Genomic DNA, 10,704 nt, shown 5'->3' on the forward strand with positions numbered 1-10,704 from the left:
CAAGAATTGGAGTCACAGGCTCTTAGTGTGCATGCACTGAGAATCAGTTATCCTGTGAGTGTATGGTGAGAAACAGAGTCCCCACTTGTGCGCACTAAGAGTCAAGTCACTGGTGCTAGGTGTTGCCCCTTGCACTGAGAATCACGGTCCCTGATCTGCATGGGGGTCTGAGTTGCACAGCTGTCCTTTGTTGGCAGGAGGCCCACTCCTGCCCTACAGGAAACAGACTCCTCTGTGTGCACGATCAGAGTCAAAGTTAAGTCACACAGTTGCCTGGTGTTGGAAGAAAGCCTGATTGCACGGAGCTGGTCTGGCAGGTCCTATGCTGCTGCAGGGGGCCAGCAGGGAGGGGGATGGGCTCCATGATTCACAGTAATCTGCGACTGGGATGTCTGGGGTCTTGGTGTCTGTGGGTCTGCAGGTTTTTGTCTCAAGTGTTTGTAGGGTCCAGCTTGTGTCTGATACCATATTGGGTGGTGGTGAGGCTAGGGTGCTAGATGCAAGCAGTCCTCTAGCATTAGTATTTTTAACCAAATCCCAATCTTATTTGGATATCCCCAGATTTTTCACTAATGTACTTTACATAGTGCTTAACATGTACTATTTCTAGCTCTTCCAGTTCCTTCCTTGTCCAACATTTACATTATTCTTGCCCACAGCCTTTGCTTCTCCAACTCCTGTCCACATTTCTGTGGCTCCACCCCCACGAAAATCTTGCTATTGCTAGTCTGGTTCCTAGTGATTTTGCTGAAGAAATAGAGAATTAACAAGGAAGGAACCTAACATACTGTCAAAGAAGATATAGGAAGGGAAGATACAGTTATTAGAAACCAAGGTTATCTAGATGAAAAGAAACAAGGAAAGAAGAAGGGTAATAGGAGTCAAAGAAAAGTTATCTGAGGGGGTGCAAAATACTTCAGGGCTCATTGATTAATCAATCCTACAAAGTCAAGAACTGTATTGAATGGGATGTAATTATTCAACCATTACATTGTCTGTGAGTAAGTTCATGGAGGATACCATTCACTCTTTCAGAGGTCTATAGTACCAAATGCTAAATTCTTGTTGGCTGCCTTTCATCCTTTATCTCCCATTTATTTGGTAAATGCTTACATCATCTTTCATCAGACACAAGCCCACAACACTTTAGATAACTATTTTTTTTCTCTTTCTTTGGAGGTTTTGACTAAGGTAGGTTCATCTACAGTTAGTTTCTTACCTCTGCATTGTCCTGTTAATCAGTTCTTTAGGTTTCACTTTAAATTTACTGTATTTTTCGGACCATAAGACGCACCAGTTTTTAGAGAAGGGAAATGAAGAAAAAAAGATTCTGAAACAAATAGTGTCCTAAAATATTTTATGTGCATTAAAACCCAACATCACAGTCATAAACACATGTAATCAACCCTGTAAAGTAAACAGCAGCATTTAGAACCATTTTAGAGCCGGGCAAGCACACAGAGACCACACAGAGCCGGGCAAGTAAAAAAACTTTTTTTTTAAAGTATATGTGTAGGCTATATTTGGACCATAAGACGCAGGGACTTTTCCCCCCCACTTCTGGGGGGAAAAAAGTGCGTCTTATGGTCCAAAAAATACGGTAATCTTTCTACTTATTGAAAACACTTGATTATCATGTAAATATATAACAGCAGAAAACAGTTTCATAAACAAACAATGGGAGTGATATCAAAGTGTCTATAAACACAGATGTTTACTTTACATTCCTAGGGTTTAGTGCTGCCAAATGAAAGCTGAGAGTCTTCACAGTCTATTTGGGTGGCTGCTGGTAATTAGCATAGCTCCTAATCATTAGTGCAGTCATCCTTTTTGGGCAGTCAATATTCTTAATTTCAGATTTGAAGTGTGTGATATGCTGTTCCACCTCTGTCTAATTGCTAACTGCAAGTTCTATCCCCAAGCATTTGTTATATCAAACTAAAAAGACTCAAGAGACCCTGAGAGCTGTGTCATTGTTTTTCTACTACTCTAATATTTTCAACATAGTAGTAGTTAATAATGAAGGCCAAGATTAGACAGTCTCTTTTAATGATCTAGGCTACCTATATTGATTTCATTTATCTCACAGATTCCTGATTTCACTCCTCTGTGAAGCTCAAATACATGTGAACTGGTCAACTGTTGCACCCAAGTCCTGGTAGGTCTTTTTTTGTTTTGCAGTATTTATGTACAACCTTAGGCAGGTTTCATGAGATATCTGTATCTGTTTCATGTCTGTGCGATGGAGGTAATTACTATCTCACGGAGCTATTGTGGGGATTAACTAGATAATGTGCCTAAGGCTCCAAGTGCTGCTCTTGGTCACCGACTGCAGTCTCTGGAGATATGGCAAATCATATGTGGTGAGAAGTACTGCTTCTAGACCATAGCTCCCTGATAAGGAATTTTCTTCCTTTGCTTCTTATTCTTATTTATCTCGGAATCACCCACAGTGCCTGACATGGGACATTTCGTTGCTCATAAAAGTTGCTTACTTAACTTTATTTCTTGCTGGAATATAAATTAGGAGGCAGGAATTTAGTCCCCTGGGTTCCTCTCTGTACTTCTTGCTGCCAAGCCCAGTGGAACAGGGTTTCTTAAAGCGGGTGGTTTGGGATGAGGTTAAGAAACCCTTTGAATTAGAACAGATAAAGCTTCCTGAAAAGGCAGATCTAAAGATTGGGTTTCCTGACTCTCCTAACCTCTTCTGACCTCGGGAAGCACACCGAAGTGGAGGAGATGCAGGGAGAAAACATGGAGCCCAGGCCACCAACTTTTGCATCCCAGCAGTGGTGACCAGAGACCAACATATGTAAATCATCTTCCAGTGACCAAAAATTATTTTTTTATGTGAATATACAATCAATCCAGCATTATTTACTTGAAAGATCTTCCTCTCCTTATTGCTCTGCAGTAGAACCTTGGTCCCAAACCCTGTGAGCACTATGATTATTTCTGTTTTGTGACTTTCTATTTTGTTCAATCTGTAATTTTTTCAGTCCTTGCACTAGTCTCACACTGTCTTCATTGCTGTAGCTTTAGTAAATACAGATAACTGTTAACCTACGTTAAGCCTGCCATATAACATTTAGAATCATCTTGTCAATTTCCCAAGACAAATTACCATTGGAAGTAATTGACATCTTTTAGAGAAATAATACTTTTGGCACACTGAGTTTTCCATTCTATTTACCTGGCATATCTTCAGTTTATATAGGATTCATTAATTTTGGCAAAAACATTTTTTAGGTTTTTGTGGAATAGATTTGATGACACCAATTCCTAGATATTTGATGTTTCTCTATTATCTTGCAAATGCTATAATTTAAAATGCCATTCTATGCACTGGCTTGTTGCTTCAGTGGTTAGAGGGTCAGCCTGTGTACAGACCAAAGGGTCTGGGATTTGATTCCAGGTCAAAAGCAAGTACCTAGGTTGCAGGTTAATCCCTAGTCCAGTTGGGGCGAAAGCAAGAGGCAACCAATCAATGTTTCTCTTTCTCTCTCTCACCCCTTCCTTCCACTCTTTATTAAAATCAATGGGAAAAAAAATCCCCACTCTTTGGGTGAGGATTAAAAAATAAATATTATTCTATAATTGTCTGTTGTTTACATGTGGAAATACATTGTGGTTTTGGTGGCCAACATTATAAATAGCAAATTTGTTATATTTACTTATTAATGGCTAGAGGCCCGATGCATGCAATTCATGAAAAGGCCTTGGCCTGGGTCCTGTCCACTGCCGCTATGGTTGGGGGCCTCTGCTGCTTCTACTGTGTGCCCTGCTGTGGCTGTGTCCAGAAGGAAGGACGTTTGGAAGGACGTCTGGTCTCATTAGTATATTCTACTTTTATTATTATAGATTATTATAGGTAAGTTTATCTGTAGGTTCCTTTTTTGCTTTATTACATGGACAGGCACTTCTAATCCAGTGTTGACTCTATTAGTCAGTTTGACAGTTTACCTTCAGTTCCCAGCTTCTCCATTTTGTCATCTTTCTTAATCAGTGGCACACCGATTGCTTCAATTTTCTTCTCCCTCTGAACTGTCTTTGGTTTTTAAGCCTTAACTTCACTTATTAAAGAGTAGTTCATTATATATAAACTAAAGGCCCGGTGCATGAAATTCGTGGATGGGAGTGGGGGGAGTGTTCCTCAACCCAGCCTGCACTCTCTCCAATCTGGGACCCTACTGGGATTGGGCCTAAATGGGCAGTTGGACATGCCTCTCACAATCCAGGACTGCTGGCTCCCAAATGCTTGCCTGCCTGCCTTCCTGATTGCCACTAACTGCTTCTGCCTGCCAGACTGATCACCCCCTAACCACTCTCCTGCCAGACTGATTGATGCCTAACTGCTCCCCTGCCAGCCTGTTTGCTCATAACTACCCTCCCCTGCAGGCCTGTTCATCCCTAACTGCCCTCCCCTGCAGGGTTGATCACCCCCAACTGCCCTCCCTTGCAGGCCTGAGTCCCTCCCAACTGCCCTTCCCTGCAGGTCTGGTCGCCTTCAACTTCCCTCGTCTGCTGGCTTGGTCACCTCTAACTGCCCACCTCTGCAGGCTTGTTCATCCCCAACTGCCCTCCCTTGCAGGCCTGGTCTCTCCCAACTGCCCTCTCCTGCTGGCCATCTTGTGGTGGCCATCTTGTGTCCATATGGGGGCAGGATCTTTGACCACATGGGGGTAGCCATCTTGTGTGTTTGAGTGATGGTCAATCTGCATATTACTCTTTTATTAGATAGGATAGAGGCCTGGTGCATTGGTGGGGGCCAGCTGGTTTGCCCTGAAGGGTGTCCTGGATCAGGGTAGGGGTTCCCTTGAGGTATGGGGCAGCACTTGGGCAAGGGGTCTATGGTGGTTTCCAGGCTGGTCACAACCCCCAGCAACCCAAGTAGAGGCCCTGGTATCTGGAATTTACTTACCTTTTACAATTGAAACTTTGTAGCCTGGAGTAGAGCCAAGCCTTCTGCTTGCTCTGTGGTGCCAGCCATTTCTGTTGGGACTTATGTATCTTCTATAATTAAAACTTTATAGCCTTAAGTGGAGGCCTGGGCTGGCCAGGTTATGCAGAAAGCTTGGCTTCCTTCATTGCCAAAGGCAACCACAGCCTCCTGCTCTTTCCAGCTCATGGCTGCTGTCATTTCTGTTTGGATTTATGTATCTTCTATCATTGAAACTTTGTAGCTTTGAGTTGAGGCCTAGGAAGACAAATCCAGGTGGAAAGCTGGGCTTCCTCCATTGTTGGAGAAGCCCAAGTCTCCCTCTTGCTCTCTGTGGCAGTAGCCGTCTTGGTTGGGTTTATTTGCATATTTGCTCCTGATTGGCTGGTGGGCATGGCTTGTGGATGTAGTGAAGTGATGGTTAATTTGCATATTTCTCTTTTATTAGATAGTATAGAAGCCCGGTGCCTAAAATTTGTGCATGGAGGGGTGTCCCCTCAGCCTAGCCTGCATCCTCTCCAATCCAAGACACCTAGGGGGATGTCTGACTGCTGGTTTAGGCCCGATGCCCCCCACCACCCTGGTCACCCTCTCATAATCCAGGACTACTGCCTCCTAATAACTTGCCTCCCTGACTGCCTGATTGCCACTAACTGCTTCTGCCTACCAGACTGATAGCCCCCTAACTGCTCCCCTGTCATTCTGATTGACACCTAACTGCTCTCCTGCCAGCCTGATTGGTGCCTAACTGCTCCCCTGCTGACCTGATTGCCCCCAACTGCCCTACCCTGCCGGCCTGATCACCCTCACTGCCCTCCCTTGCAGGCCTGGTTCCTCCTCCCAACTGCCCTCACCTGCAGGCCTGATATGCCCTCCTCTGCCAGTCAACTTGTGACAATGTGGGGGCAACCATCTTATGATAATGTGGGAGCAGCCATCTTGTAATGACATAAAGATGGCCATTTTGTGATGATTTGGGGGTGGCCATCTTGTGGCAGCCATCTTGTGATGATGTCAAGGTGGCCATCTTGTGGTGGCCATCTTGTGACAACATGGGAGTGGCCATCTGGTGATGATGTGGGGGTTGCCATCTTGTGATAACATGGGATAGCTATCTTGTGGTGATATGGGGATAATCATCTTGTGATGTGAGGGTCAATTTGCATATTACCTCTTTATTATATAGGATTAGCAAACTAGAATAAAAATAATTTATGATATACTAGTATATACTGAAGAATGGAAGCCCTTTGATATGACAGTACTAGAAGTTAGTTAGAAAGTTGCCAAATCAGACTACCCCCAATACCCAAGTGGTATGGCTCTGGAGATATGATTTTTCAAAATGGAGAACACATATTTTAGAAAGTTCCAAATAAAACAAAAATAGAAATTTTCTTTAATTTATACTGCAGAGCATTTCTGAAAATTTTAGTGTAACATAAAATCACAACTTTTTTTTCATGATAATTATAAAAATCAAAATAAGTGTTTTTACTTACATGAATTTTCATTGGGGCATTTTAAAGTTGTGTGGGATAATTCTTCAATTTATGGGACTGTTCTTTATTCTGCAAGAAGTCTAGCATATCTGGATCTCAATCACTGAATTCTAGAGCTGTCTCTTGATTATTGTGACTGCCAAGACTCACCTCTATACATTTTAAAACACCTAATTAAGAACCACAAACAGAATGGAGTATCCAATATGTAATTGTTGAATGTCTATTGTTATAGCTTGTTAAGTCATTTCTTAAAATGGCTTTCATATCTACCTGCACCTGGCAAATCAACATTCTACCTGTTGTAAGCAGGAGATGAGTGGACCTAGCTTCTCTGATCACTGAGAATCATTGAAACCATCCCTCCATCTTGGCATCTCTATGTTACCTGCCTGATCCGGATTTTCTAGGAGAAAGGGGGTGTATTTGTATTTGGTTTCACTTCTCCTTTTGTGAGCATTAGCCATTGTTTGAATTTTCATGAAAAATTATTAAGTATGATTTACACTCTTTTTTCCCCCCCTGTTTTTGTTTTTGTTTTTTTTGTAGTTCAATTCATTTTTACTTGCTACTACTGTCAGTTTTGGTCACTTCATTTCAAACAGACTGTGGCATCTATGACTACATTTTTGGCATCAGCAACAGGAATTGCTGAGTAACATGTAGCAGTCATGGTCAATAAGGGTATCACATATAAGAGTCCAAAAAGATTAAGTGTCTTTAAAGTGAAGGCCTGACTCATCTCTTCCACCTAGAGATTACGCAGTGCTTCATCTCTGGGCCTGATATGTTTGTGTATGATGAACAGGAAAATTGGTATTACAGTTGCTAGGTGATCAGAAAAAAACAGTATGTATAGGAATGAGAGTTTATTACAGTAGCAAGGCAAGAGCCACAGGCATCTTATGAACATTTTAGAACAGTCCTAAATTTTATTTGAAATTGCAAAGACTGAATGACAGAGACTCAGGAGAAAGTCACCACAGTCTACTCAATAGAAGAATATGTAATAGAAAATTCTATTCAAATGTTATCATCATCTTGTACTTGTGAGTTGTGGTCAATTTAGAAGATATAGATATTAATGTTCCATATTAAGCCACAATATTGAGGCAACTAAGGGAGTACTTTGCATGGCACAGATTATAGCATCTAGTAGTCTCTCTCTCTTTCTCTTTTTCTCTCTTTCTCTCTCTCTCTCTCTCTCTCTCTCTCTCTCTCTCTCTCACACACACACACACACACACACACACACACACACATACACACACACACACAATCATTTCTATTGCTACTAGATTATTTAGCAAATTATTTATTCTATTAATTTATTCAATGAGCATTTTCCAAATGCCCACTAGATCACTATATTAGGGTATACTGAAGATGAATATATGGATCTAGGAGCTGATCATCTATAAAAATATAAGCCATAAACATAAGTAATTTTTTACTATGATAATATCCAGTTTGCCCCATTATACCTCCCAATGATATGAGATACAGTAGAAACATCATAGCTTAGTGGTTATGTGTTGACTGATAAATTGGTTTCTGTAGTAATAAATATGAATGGATGAGTTTAGATAAAATATTAATTCCTATCTTTAGTTTATAAACACAGAAATCTGGTCAGAGAGCAGAGAAGTGGTTTATCAAAAGTCATATAACTACTGTGTGGCAGACCAACCGGTTACTCATACTTCTAATTTCAAATTACAAACATTACACTGCTTCATATTAACTTAGATAACTTCAAATAAATTTACAAAAACAAGAAATGGGAAATTATAGCCCATTTGGTATGGTTCAAAATCCAGTAGGGGTGTGCAGAAGGTAGCCAATGGATGTTTCTCTCATCGGTATTTCTCTCTCCCTTCCTCTCTTTGAAATCAATAAAAACATACTTTAAAAATAAATGGGAAATTATCTATATGATTCACAAAATAGAAAATGAATATGTGAATTATGATACTTTTTAGTGGTAAAAAATTATGTCATCATTAAATATTACAAAGAGTCATCCTGTGAGACAGTTCTTATGCCAGCATGTTATGTATGTATGGGTGTGGGAAGCAGAGGGAATGAGTGTGTTGGAGTATAAAGGTGGTTGTGGAGGATATAACTGAATAGAAAACATATGTTCATCACATTAGAGCTGTATTGCAATATAAATCAAACAAACAAAGGAGAAAACCTATCAAAATCCTTTATAATGTTTTTTTTCTTTTGTTCCTAATTTTGTTTTCTCCTTATATTTTTCTTCTCCCTTTTAAAAATATTTTGCCTCCCCCCCTCTTGTTTCTATTGTTTTTATTTATGAATTTCCAAGTTTGGATATGTTACATTTATAAAGAGGAATAAAAAAACTAAGAGAGAAATTACTTCCAACTAAAATGATCAGGATGAAGAAGGGCTCTGTGTGAGCAAAAAGGCATTTGAAAAAATGAGTTAGATTTAGAACAAGGAAATGTGTATGGAAAAATGTTCCAGCAGGACTGGAACTCTCAATGCACAGACATCTTATGAAGACACAACCAAGGTAATTCAGCTTGTTGCAGCAAAGGATGCAAGAAGGAATAGAATAAACTAAGGTTACTGAGGTTGGTTGGGGTTCAGCTAAGAGTTTGACAGGGGAGTTATCTTCACCACTCTGTCTCAGATTTGATTTTAGGTAATTGAAAAAGAGCCTCATGCTTTTAGCACCATCAGTTAAGTCTGTTCTGTCTGAATGCACAGAAGGCAGGAACCTCTGAGGTTTTTCAAAACCAATAAAATAATGAGAAATGGTTATGTTCACAAGTAGATGTTAAATCTAGGGCACATGCTTGCCAAAACACATAGGATACTTGGCAAGCTCAAGCAAAAGCTATTAAACATTAGGGCCTATTACTGAATATTTATAGTCTGCACCATTCTTAAAATGCTGTAATTTGAGTGTTCTCCAATGGTTTATGGCAAGTATTTCTACACCAATCATGAGCATACCAGCATTGTTTCAGCATTGTTTTTGCACCAATGCATTTTCATTCTCCACTAATACCATATATATGGAGTTCAAGCAGAGTTACTACTATGTATGTGTGTGTGTATATATATATATATATATATATATATATATATATATATATATTTCAACTTAAAACAAAACCAACATTTTACCTGGATTTTTTTCTCTTGAGGAATGTTCTACTTTGATTTTTATTAGTTTAGAAGATAAAACAATTGATTCTAAATACTGCAGGGATAGATTTCTTTTCTTTTTTGGTGTGTATGGTTAATCCTCACTCAAGGATATGTTCCCATTGATGTATAAAGAAAAACACATCAATTGGTTGCCTCCCACAGGAGCCCAACCAGGATTGAGCCTACAACCAAGGTACATGCTCTTGACAAGAATCAAACCCAGGACCCTTCAGTCCTCAGGCCAAGGCTCCTACCACTGAGAAAAATCAGCTAGAGCTTGCAAGGATAGATTTCTATGTGGATTCTGCTTAGGACTCTTTTTGTCCTTGATGTGCCCCATTAATTAGCATTGGCTCTGTTCATTGCTATGATGTCCAGGGGTCAGAATATGAGAGTGTATTTTGGACTTACATAAGCTATTCCTGTCTTTTTTCAAAAGGATATGAATCCTCCCAATGTATTTTATGGCCCATTGTTACATCAATGTGCCAAAGGCTTCTTCGCAGTGCTAGTTTAGTTCAACAACTGGAATCCATACAGTAGCAAAATAGGTTTGGATTTTGATGATAGACTTAAATCCTCACTATTTACTAACTATTTGACCTTAGACAAGTAAACCTTTGTGCCTCAGTATCAATATATATAAAACACTAATATGCTAAGTGTCCTTCCCTCCATCCAGGTAATGATGTCATGTAGCAATGCCCGGCTTCCTCTCCCTAGCAACTAGTCTCCTTGCGTTTCTTCAGGAACATGACTTGCTTTATATTCAGTAGAAACACTTTTCATTGTAACCAAATGTCTGTGAAGCATCTTCCTGTGCCTCATCTCATTTGATATTCACAGAAGTCCTGGAGTACGTGGATAGGAAACTCAATGGAATCCTATTTTCTTTTTATTAGCCAGAAAACGGAGATTTAGAAAGTTTAGAAATTTACCCAACTGAAAAGAAGTAGGAAATGATGGATCTTGAAAATGACTTCAGGCTTTCTCACTGTGCAGAATATAGTCAAACATTGCTACAGTTAAAACAACTTATCCTTTGTTCTTCCTGTGTGATATCTATACTAATAATAG

This window comes from Pipistrellus kuhlii, unplaced genomic scaffold (assembly GCF_014108245.1).
Source record: "Pipistrellus kuhlii isolate mPipKuh1 unplaced genomic scaffold, mPipKuh1.p scaffold_m20_p_2, whole genome shotgun sequence".
Taxonomy (NCBI): Eukaryota; Metazoa; Chordata; class Mammalia; order Chiroptera; family Vespertilionidae; genus Pipistrellus; species Pipistrellus kuhlii.